Below are 12,646 nucleotides of genomic sequence, written 5' to 3' on the forward strand. Positions count from 1 at the left end.
GGCGCCTAACCTAACCCGTTTTCATTCGGGAAAATAAAATTACGAACGAAGGATAGAAAAGGCTTTACGTAACACATCAAATGTAGAAATACGAATTGAATGTATTAAAGCACGTTTGAGAAAGTTCACGTGTCTGTCTGCATGTTTGTTTAGCTCTCTGTCTGTCTACACCCTTTACCTTAAGCGGGCCATACACGATGCGATTTTTCGAGCGACCGCGACTCGCGGTCGTTTGTCCTTGAAAAAATCTTACCGTGTGTAGCGTTGTTGGGAGACCAAAGACGGCGATTGCAACCGTCGCTGGTCTTCCGACCAGGGCGGGAAATTTCAGCGATTTTGACGAGTCGCCAACAAAAATCTTCTCGTGTATGGGCTAGTCGGCAGACCAGCTAATGAAATTTTCTATTTTTTTAAAATATCTATTATTTATTTATTTATTAATTATTCTAAGTAATATAAAATTATGTTTATATAATGTAAGTAATATAAAATTATGTTTATATAATGTGAGTAATATAAAATTATGTTTATATAATGTAAGTAATATAAAATTATGTTTATATAATGTAAGTAATATAAAATTATCTCTATATAATGTAAGTAATATAAAATTATGTCTATATAATGTAAGTAATATGAAATTATGTTTATATAATGTAAGTAATATAAAATTATGTTTATATAATGTAAGTAATATAAAATTATGTTTATATAATGTAAGTAATATAAAATTATGTTTATATAATGTAAGTAATATAAAATTATGTTTATATAATGTAAGTAATATAAAATTATGTTTATATAATGTAAGTAATATAAAATTATGTTTATATAATGTAAGTAATATAAAATTATGTTTATATAAATTAAATGTAAGTAATATAAAATTATGTTTATATAAATTAAATGTAAGTAATATAAAATTATGTTTATATAAATTAAATGTAAGTAATATAAAATCATGTAAGTTAAAAATAATTATTTATCTTCATGTAAATAATATAATAAATAAATAATTATTTATCTTAATGTAAATAATTTAATAAATAAATAAATAATTGTTTATCTTAATGTAAATAATGTAACAAATAAATAATTATTTATCTTAATGTAAATAATGTAACAAATAAATAATTAATTATCTTAATGTTAATAAAATAACCCCTGCCGCACCAAGAAATATCCAATTAGAAATTACACCAAATATTCCATCGGATGAATCCACAAACCGAGAAAATATGTCCCCCCTACCTTCTCCTGGACTTATATATACTAGCGACACGCCAACAGGAAACTCAACTGCAAGCCATCCTAGCTTCACCCCAACTATGCCATCAGGAACCCTACCTGCAAGCCAACCTAGCTACACCCCAACGAGGCCATCAGGAACCCTACCTGCAAGTCGTCCGAGCTACACCCCAACGAGGCCATCAGGAACCCCAACGTCAAATCAAACTGCGCGCTCTAACAATTATTTTAATCCCTATGCTTCTCACCAGATACGACATCCATACTACAAACAAAGCCAATCACGCCAACTTTCGACTTCAGACTCCTCCAAAATTGTTCACCAAGATAAATTCCAGAAAACTTAACGACCAAACCACATTCGAAATAATTCAATCCCTAATTATACGACATCACCAATATATCATATTGTATCCAATACTGCATTTTCTTTGATAACAATGTTTTAAACAATACAGTATGGTTTTATTCATTTCTTATCTTCAAATAATCTTTCCGTAACACCTTATAGATCTATTTCCGGTCTCACTAAATCAAGCAATAATCGGAAACAATGGTCGTCCATTCTTAAATAATTTTGATAGTCCTTGTACTCTGATATTTTCAATTCTTTTAGTAAGTTCATGTCCGAGTATTTTTCCCTTTGTAAAAGCCATTGTTTCGACTATTTTCGTTTTCCCTTTTTTTCATCTGTAGTAATAATCACGGCAAGCGCAATACAAGCTTTTCTTTTTTTGGATAAAATTGGTGCCATATTTTAATATGTAAAACACTTCGTTTCTGTAGTCCGTGCTCTACGTCAATTTTAGGAATCTGCCTAGGCTTTGTGTTTGGTCAAATTTCTCCATTTTCGAAACATCGGGGTTTTGCCGTGTGTGGCAAAAACCAAAGATAATCTAGACTACGTACCCTAGATTGGAAATGCGGCGAGATTCCTACGGGCTCCCGTCTAACCTCGCGATTCCCTAGTTGCGGGGGGCAATGTAATAGCCAGGGGGTAAAAAGTCTGAAAAATTCAGTTCGGTTCAGTTTTAAATCTCGTAAAAATCGGGACTGGAGGACGAGGCCCGAGGTGTTTCAGCGTAAATTTTCTTTATTTTACTGATTGGAATTTTATTTTACCAAGGTGTAAACTAAATATGGGAAAATCTTGCCAATTCAAAAGTTGTAAGAACTATCACAATCATCTTTAATCATAAGTTGGGTTAAATTGAAATTGTAGCGAAGTTTATTAATAACGTTGGTGCCTTCAATTGTAAATATGGACAAGTAGGCCTAATGGAATGCTTCATTTGTCATCATTTTTTATTGGATTTACCTTGATTAGAGATCGGCGTTTGAATAAGAAATTATCCAATTAATTATTTTTATTCATAACCGAAAATTATCCAAAAAATATACGAAAAAATCGATTATTTTTGTATGTTAAATCGTTGTTTATTCGTATAAAGTGTTCATAAAAAACAGTTAACCAAACTTTTTATGGTTAATCGAAATTTTGCCGGTTAATTTATTCGTTCCGCCGACCTCTAGCCTTAAGCTGTTTAAAAAGAATAAAAATATAGAAAAACATTTGAAATTAAGCATTTAAAACTTATTTTTACAAAAGGTAAATCAGGAGATTCAATCTCTTCATTGGGCAAAGATATTAATTTTGAAGCGTTTTTTAAAGTTTACCCCTGAAATTATATTTAAAACAAACAATTTATAACTACATCGATGATAATTAAAATTGTAATACTAACCATTCGGCTTTATAGATTCGGGTTGTTTCTTTTGACAATAAGCGTGATCTATTTTTAGCCCGAGGCCCGAACGAGGACACGAGGTCCATATATCGAAGCAGACGAACCTGCTGAAACTTTTCAGACTAAACTTCCACCCCCACCTCTCCCACTAGGGAATCGCATGAGACAACGCATTTCGCGTACGTTTCTACCCCCTGCAAAAACCGACGAGCGATCGCGATCTCCCGGATCGTAGCGACAAGTCGCCCCCCAAAAAATCGCATCGTGTAGGGGGCGCTTTAGAGTCCCTAAACTTTGCGCGATTGCTCTGAATGTAGTAATGTGAAAAGTAAACAATTTGTGCTATTGTCCACTCCCACAATTTTCATTTATTCTTTGTTTTAGAGAATATAAAATAAATTAAACACCTGAAATTAGTAAACATATAGAGATATACCGGGTGTTTTTTTTGGACAAGATATTTTTTACAAAAACGACTTAAGGTAGAAACTTGAAATTTTTATTGTTAAGTTTATACACCGGGGTACATTGATGGACGAAATTTCATCGTTTTTTGAAAATATTAGCACATTAGTAGGGTCAACATTCCGGTCCCAAAACATTAATTGGTGAGCATGAGTGAAGGAATTGGGCTGTATCGAAGAGAGAAAAATTTTTGTTTGGGCTAGTTTCCCAATTTTGATTGTTTTTGAGTGTGCGGGGTCCTTAAAATTAATCTGGCAACTCCACCGTGTATGGCCAGATGTAATAAATAAGTGTGACGAAGTAATAAATAAGTGCATGGGGCGAAGGGGGGATTATATTTCAATTTTTATTACATCTACATATAATCGAAATTAACTATCCTAAATAGGTGTGACGAAGTAATAATATTTCGACTGCACAGGAGGCCGTGTATGGCCAGAAGTAGTAATATGTCGACTGCACAAGCCGTGTATGGCCGGAAGAAATAGTAAGTACAGGTTAGCATGTACGAAAAGCAGAGGTTTTTACTTTTGACAAAACCCACAATTTCTTTAGATGACCATGCTGTTTCGGACCGCCTGCTGGGTCATGGAAACAGCATGGCGCGATAAAAGAGGGGGATCTGCTCATAGAAATATATGTTTCTATGCATTATATGAACCCTGTTCTTGCATATTTTGCCACATTCCCTCAAAAACGTTGCGCGACCACGAGTGCTGATTTAGGTTGCAGTAAAAACCGTGTTTGGAAAATTTTACGAAAATATAGGTACTATCTTAAGTAACACAATAACAATAAGTATGACACTTCCTATTGCTTTAATGCTAATTTTCTAACCGAACCTTTTTTCGGCACTGATACTCTCTTCAAGCTGTGACTTGGACTCGCGACTTACCGTTTTGGATGACTACTTTTTGATAAAAATTTAAGCCTAATATCGGAGAGCACGTTCTGGAGTCGCGAGGGGCTTTGGCTTTGTTTTGAAGCCCGCATGCGAATCATGCGTGATAAAATACATGAGCTCGTGGCGCCGAGAAAAAGGTTTTTAATTTTTATAATTTTAGCCAAATATTCCGCCTATCTATCGGAAACCAGATATTTCGGCTTAGCGGAAGTCACGCGTATTTTAGACACTAGAGGGCTCTGTGCCGAGAAAACATCTTGATTACGCAATAACTATGAAAATCTGTTTGGTTGTAAATCTCGTTAATTGTCATCCTTATTGGTATTATGTTACTTATGGTACTATGGATTTTTAAAGACGTGACGACTTCCGCAACTGGCTGCTCAATGCGGTGAACGACGATCTCCAATTTAGGCGCCATGTTCTCTACACCGACGAATGTTCTTTTTCTTGAGATGGACCTTTCAACCATCAAAACAATCGCCTATGGCAGGACGGAAACCTTCACTAACAATGTAAGTTCACTGGAGATTCGAACATCATCACCAAGTTCTTTTCCAGTGCTTAAATGTTTGGGTGGGAATTTAAGGAAATCGTTTTATTGGTCCAGTGTTCTAGGCTCAAAATTTCAACGTCCAGAACTATTTGCGTTTTTTACAATGCAAATTATGCAATCGACGACCTTCCTTTTGCCGAAAGACGCCGACTGAACAACGAGTTTCCTCACAAATGGATCGGAAGAAATGGTTCAGTTCTTTGGCCAGCAAGGTCTGCCGATATACTGGGTCGGATTACCCAATAGACCGACAAGGCCTGGGCCTAGGGCACCAAGCCTACAAGGAGCTGCAAGAGGTTTACTAAAAAATTAACAGTAAAAAATTGCATCATTTACTTTTCACAAAATATTTTATTCTGGAGTAAACGCGTCCACATTTTTCGATGACATGTAAATCAATCATTTATGAACATCACTAAAATATAAGCAAAGTCTACATTGAAATTGTATTTTCCGTCTATTTGTCAATTATACATTGCGGCAAGGGCGTATTTAGGGGGGAGGGGGTGGTGAAATCCCCCCGGAATCAAAATGAATAAAAAAAAAACCCTAAAAGTAATAGAACTACGCAAATTTCTCTCTCAATGTACTGAAAGTCCTTCATCGACATATTGATTAAATACATTACAAAATTGTGTGAAATCTTCTAACAGACTCGAGATCGAGTAGCTCCAGATAATTTCGTTTTACCAAAGTTTTTCCTTTCATCGTGATACCGTTGATACATCGTTCCGACATGCGAAAGTCTTCGGAATTTGATGTAACTGCTCTCGACCATGCAGTGTTGGAAATAAGCTTTTTAAAAGTACTGGTCAATATGACCCTCGATATGACCACAATACCCCCTACTTAAAAAATAATTTACTGGTCATGACCACTCTTTTCTACCCCACTTATCTCCATCCCTCTTTTATTTTACTTTTGAAAGTGAATTGTTAATAGCGATTAGGAACTATGCTATTTATTTATCACAAACCAAAGAGCTTTGATATTTATCACATTTCTTAAGGAACTTTAAAAAATATTTCATCATCTTCTTGTTCCTCGAATAAAAACTTTTCCATATTTACAGTTTTACATCATCTTCTAGTCCTTCGAATAAAAACAGTTTTACTCCTTTCTGACTTTCTTTTTGTTTCTAAAAACCATAAAGAAATTGCAGGATAGGCATCAATGTCTTCTATGCTTATGCTTCTTAAACATATTCTTCATGATTGATCTAGATGTTTCGCATTTAGCTCGACGAATCTGACTGATTGTAGCAGAAGCAAAGAGTATGGAGGAAATAGAGATAAAACAGCCGGGAGAAGTCCGCAACGAAACGTTCACCAACGAGGGGGATGACAATGGGGAAAAAGCTCTAGAAACCGGCTACGGCAGCTAGTATTGCGGTAGCTATTTTGAAGCCGGTTTCTAGAGCTTTTTCCCCATTGTCATCCCCCTCGTTGGTGAACATAGAGCCACGTAGTGGCAAATGCAAGAAGCTCATAACCTGCTGGATTTTCGTCTGCTAAGCAGACGCTTTATTGAAAAATCGTCTGCTTAGCAGTCGAAAATCCAGCAGTTCCTGGGCTTCTCACATTTGCAACTACGTGGCTCTATGTAAACTGAAAAGGCTAATTATACTTTTAATTAAAAATAAACTGGTCATTATGACCAGTGAACCCCCCAGATTTCATTTAATTTATTGGTCATAGCTCAAAATAAACTGGTCTTTGACCGATGCCACCGCCTTATTTATAACACTGCTCTCGACCCGCTGGAGGTCGTTCATAACGGTAGTCATGTGCTTTCTCGGCGCTTTCTTCCCGGGAATCCGGAAGGACCGAAATTGGGGTTTTTTTTATTGGAGGTAAGCCCAAGGCTGATTATATTTTTTTTATTAAAATTTATCAAAAATAGTTATAATATTTACATTTAGTTTTAATTTTAGCAAGTAATGCCATGCGAACGCGATCTCCTGAACGTTTAAGAATTAGCAGTGGCGCATTAACCATTAGGCAGGGTACACTTAAGCCTAGGGGAAACGTGCCAAAACGTAAATGGCCCGAGACTAGTCTATTAAAATCGGATCTTAACTCTTGACCTCTAAAGCTCAAATCTAGGGGCCCGGGATCCAGTTAATACACCTCTGCGTAAATAACGTTTCTAATTCTATTATTCTACTACTTTCTAATTCTTAGTCATAAGTCTTATTCTGCTGCCCATAATAATAATATAAGGCAGGGTACGTGAAAACTAAATAATTCTGTGCCATCTGTAGACACTACTATAAACCTTTATTCCTAGACGTTAGCGTTGATTAAGTTTAGATATTTTGTATAAAATTTTCTCTAAATGAGTTCATTTATTACTTTACAATATTAACCTGACTGCTGAAGCCATATTCGTTTCTATTTTGAATTGTTTTTCGATTACGACGTAAATGATTCGCTTTAGAAAGTTTAGAAGAGATGAACGTTGCTGATTTAAATTAAGCGGCTGTAAATATCGCCTAAACATATAACAAAGATTTAAATGTTTGCGACTTTGCATGTGACATTAAAATTTTAAAGTTTGAAGCTTCGACACTAATGGAAAATATTAAAACGGCAACGCAGCTAGATATATAACAGGAGTACGATAAGTTAAGTTAGAAGAAACCACCTATGGACTGTGCGAAGGATGATAAAATACGCGAAAAAGTAGATTAGTCCATAATTAAAAGGGATAATATAGCTAAATCCTAAACAAATTTGAAGAAATTAAAAAACTTACTAATAACTCGTACCAATAGGTCTTAGAGCAGTAATGGATTCACCCTTTGAGATATGACATTGTAAATTGATATACTGATAGAAAAATGTGTCGGGTGTTATACATGGGAATTTACTATGCAGCCGAGGCTTACGGTTTTATTTCGCGGTACTTGGTTTCCTTGTCCCATGTGGAATTGTAAACTGATAAATTGATATAAAAAAGTGACTGGTGTTATACATGGGAATTTACTATGCAGCCGAGGCTTACGGTTTTATTTCGCGGTACTTGGTTTCCTTGTCACATGTGGAATTTTAAACTGATAAATTGATATTAAAAAAGTGTCTGGTGTTATACATGGGAATTTACTATGCAGCCGAGGCTTACGGTTTTATTTCGCGGTACTTGGTTTCCTTGTCCCATGTGGAATTTTAAACTGATAAATTGATATAAAAAAGTGTCTGGTGTTATACATGGGAATTTACTATGCAGCCGAGGCTTACGGTTTTATTTCGCGGTACTTGGTTTCCTTGTCCCATGTGGAATTTTAAACTGATAAATTGATATAAAAAAAGTGTCTGGTGTTATACATCGGAATTTACTATGCAGCCGAGGCTTACGGTTTTATTTCGCGGTACTTGGTTTCCTTGTCCCATGTGGAATTTTAAACTGATAAATTGATATAAAAAAAGTGTCTGGTGTTATACATGGGAATTTACTATGCAGCCGAGGCTTACGGTTTTATTTCGCGGTACTTGGTTTCCTTGTCACATGTGGAATTTTAAACTGATAAATTGATATTAAAAAAGTGTCTGGTGTTATACATGGGAATTTACTATGCAGCCGAGGCTTACGGTTTTATTTCGCGGTACTTGGTTTCCTTGTCCCATGTGGAATTTTAAACTGATAAATTGATATAAAAAAAGTGTCTGGTGTTATACATCGGAATTTACTATGCAGCCGAGGCTTACGGTTTTATTTCGCGGTACTTGGTTTCCTTGTCCCATGTGGAATTTTAAACTGATAAATTGATATAAAAAAAGTGTCTGGTGTTATACATGGGAATTTACTATGCAGCCGAGGCTTACGGTTTTATTTCGCGGTACTTGGTTTCCTTGTCACATGTGGAATTTTAAACTGATAAATTGATATTAAAAAAGTGTCTGGTGTTATACATGGGAATTTACTATGCAGCCGAGGCTTACGGTTTTATTTCGCGGTACTTGGTTTCCTTGTCCCATGTGGAATTTTAAACTGTTAAATTGATATAAAAAAAGTGTCAGGTGTTATACATGGGAATTTACTATGCAGCCGAGGCTTACGGTTTTATTTCGCGGTACTTGGTTTCCTTGTCACATGTGGAATTTTAAACTGATAAATTGATATTAAAAAAGTGTCTGGTGTTATACATGGGAATTTACTATGCAGCCGAGGCTTACGGTTTTATTTCGCGGTACTTGGTTTCCTTGTCCCATGTGGAATTTTAAACTGATAAATTGATATAAAAAGTGTCTGGTGTTATACATGGGAATTTGCTATGCAGCCGAGGCTTACGGTTTTATTTCGCGGTACTTGGTTTCCTTGTCCCATGTGGAATTTTAAACTGATAAATTGATATAAAAAAAGTGTCTGGTGTTATACATCGGAATTTACTATGCAGCCGAGGCTTACGGTTTTATTTCGCGGTACTTGGTTTCCTTGTCCCATGTGGAATTTTAAACTGATAAATTGATATAAAAAAAGTGTCTGGTGTTATACATCGGAATTTACTATGCAGCCGAGGCTTACGGTTTTATTTCGCGGTACTTGGTTTCCTTGTCCCATGTGGAATTTTAAACTGATAAATTGATATTAAAAAAGTGTCTGGTGTTATACATGGGAATTTACTATGCAGCCGAGGCTTACGGTTTTATTTCGCGGTACTTGGTTTCCTTGTCCCATGTGGAATTTTAAACTGTTAAATTGATATAAAAAAAGTGTCTGGTGTTATACATGGGAATTTACTATGCAGCCGAGGCTTACGGTTTTATTTCGCGGTACTTGGTTTCCTTGTCACACGTGGAATTTTAAACTGATAAATTGATATTAAAAAAGTGTCTGGTGTTATACATGGGAATTTACTATGCAGCCGAGGCTTACGGTTTTATTTCGCGGTACTTGGTTTCCTTGTCAAATGTGGAATTTTAAACTGATAAATTGATATTAAAAAAGTGTCTGGTGTTATACATGGGAATTTACTATGCAGCCGAGGCTTACGGTTTTATTTCGCGGTACTTGGTTTCCTTGTCCCATGTGGAATTTTAAACTGATAAATTGATATAAAAAAAGTGTCTGGTGTTATACATGGGAATTTACTATGCAGCCGAGGCTTACGGTTTTATTTCGCGGTACTTGGTTTCCTTGTCACATGTGGAATTGTAAACTGATAAATTGATATTAAAAAAGTGTCTGGTGTTATACATGGGAATTTACTATGCAGCCGAGGCTTACGGTTTTATTTCGCGGTACTTGGTTTCCTTGTCCCATGTGGAATTTTAAACTGTTAAATTGATATAAAAAAAGTGTCTGGTGTTATACATGGGAATTTACTATGCAGCCGAGGCTTACGGTTTTATTTCGCGGTACTTGGTTTCCTTGTCACACGTGGAATTTTAAACTGATAAATTGATATTAAAAAAGTGTCTGGTGTTATACATGGGAATTTACTATGCAGCCGAGGCTTACGGTTTTATTTCGCGGTACTTGGTTTCCTTGTCAAATGTGGAATTTTAAACTGATAAATTGATATTAAAAAAGTGTCTGGTGTTATACATGGGAATTTACTATGCAGCCGAGGCTTACGGTTTTATTTCGCGGTACTTGGTTTCCTTGTCCCATGTGGAATTTTAAACTGATAAATTGATATAAAAAAAGTGTCTGGTGTTATACATGGGAATTTACTATGCAGCCGAGGCTTACGGTTTTATTTCGCGGTACTTGGTTTCCTTGTCACATGTGGAATTGTAAACTGATAAATTGATATTAAAAAAGTGTCTGGTGTTATACATGGGAATTTACTATGCAGCCGAGGCTTACGGTTTTATTTCGCGGTACTTGGTTTCCTTGTCCCATGTGGAATTTTAAACTGATAAATTGATATAAAAAGTGTCTGGTGTTATACATGGGAATTTACTATGCAGCCGAGGCTTACGGTTTTATTTCGCGGTACTTGGTTTCCTTGTCACATGTGGAATTTTAAACTGATAAATTGATATTAAAAAAGTTTCTGGTGTTATACATGGGAATTTACTATGCAGCCGAGGCTTACGGTTTTATTTCGCGGTACTTGGTTTCCTTGTCACATGTGGAATTGTAAACTGATAAATTGATATTAAAAAAGTGTCTGGTGTTATACATGGGAATTTACTATGCAGCCGAGGCTTACGGTTTTATTTCGCGGTACTTGGTTTCCTTGTCACATGTGGAATTGTAAACTGATAAATTGATATTAAAAAAGTGTCTGGTGTTATACATGGGAATTTACTATGCAGCCGAGGCTTACGGTTTTATTTCGCGGTACTTGGTTTCCTTGTCACATTTGGAATTGTAAACTGATAAATTGATATTAAAAAAGTGTCTGGTGTTATACATGGGAATTTACTATGCAGCCGAGGCTTACGGTTTTATTTCGCGGTACTTGGTTTCCTTGTCACATGTGGAATTGTAAACTGATAAATTGATATTAAAAAAGTGTCTGGTGTTATACATGGGAATTTACTATGCAGCCGAGGCTTACGGTTTTATTTCGCGGTACTTGGTTTCCTTGTCCCATGTGGAATTTTAAACTGTTAAATTGATATAAAAAAAGTGTCTGGTGTTATACATGGGAATTTACTATGCAGCCGAGGCTTACGGTTTTATTTCGCGGTACTTGGTTTCCTTGTCACACGTGGAATTTTAAACTGATAAATTGATATTAAAAAAGTGTCTGGTGTTATACATGGGAATTTACTATGCAGCCGAGGCTTACGGTTTTATTTCGCGGTACTTGGTTTCCTTGTCAAATGTGGAATTTTAAACTGATAAATTGATATTAAAAAAGTGTCTGGTGTTATACATGGGAATTTACTATGCAGCCGAGGCTTACGGTTTTATTTCGCGGTACTTGGTTTCCTTGTCCCATGTGGAATTTTAAACTGATAAATTGATATAAAAAAAGTGTCTGGTGTTATACATGGGAATTTACTATGCAGCCGAGGCTTACGGTTTTATTTCGCGGTACTTGGTTTCCTTGTCACATGTGGAATTGTAAACTGATAAATTGATATTAAAAAAGTGTCTGGTGTTATACATGGGAATTTACTATGCAGCCGAGGCTTACGGTTTTATTTCGCGGTACTTGGTTTCCTTGTCCCATGTGGAATTTTAAACTGATAAATTGATATAAAAAGTGTCTGGTGTTATACATGGGAATTTACTATGCAGCCGAGGCTTACGGTTTTATTTCGCGGTACTTGGTTTCCTTGTCACATGTGGAATTTTAAACTGATAAATTGATATTAAAAAAGTTTCTGGTGTTATACATGGGAATTTACTATGCAGCCGAGGCTTACGGTTTTATTTCGCGGTACTTGGTTTCCTTGTCACATGTGGAATTGTAAACTGATAAATTGATATTAAAAAAGTGTCTGGTGTTATACATGGGAATTTACTATGCAGCCGAGGCTTACGGTTTTATTTCGCGGTACTTGGTTTCCTTGTCACATGTGGAATTGTAAACTGATAAATTGATATTAAAAAAGTGTCTGGTGTTATACATGGGAATTTACTATGCAGCCGAGGCTTACGGTTTTATTTCGCGGTACTTGGTTTCCTTGTCACATGTGGAATTGTAAACTGATAAATTGATATTAAAAAATTGTCTGGTGTTATACATGGGAATTTACTATGCAGCCGAGGCTTACGGTTTTATTTCGCGGTACTTGGTTTCCTTGTCACATGTGGAATTGT

This window comes from Leiobunum rupestre, chromosome 11, assembly GCF_980474605.1.
Source record: "Leiobunum rupestre chromosome 11, qqLeiRupe1.1.hap1, whole genome shotgun sequence".
NCBI lineage: Eukaryota > Metazoa > Arthropoda > Arachnida > Opiliones > Sclerosomatidae > Leiobunum > Leiobunum rupestre.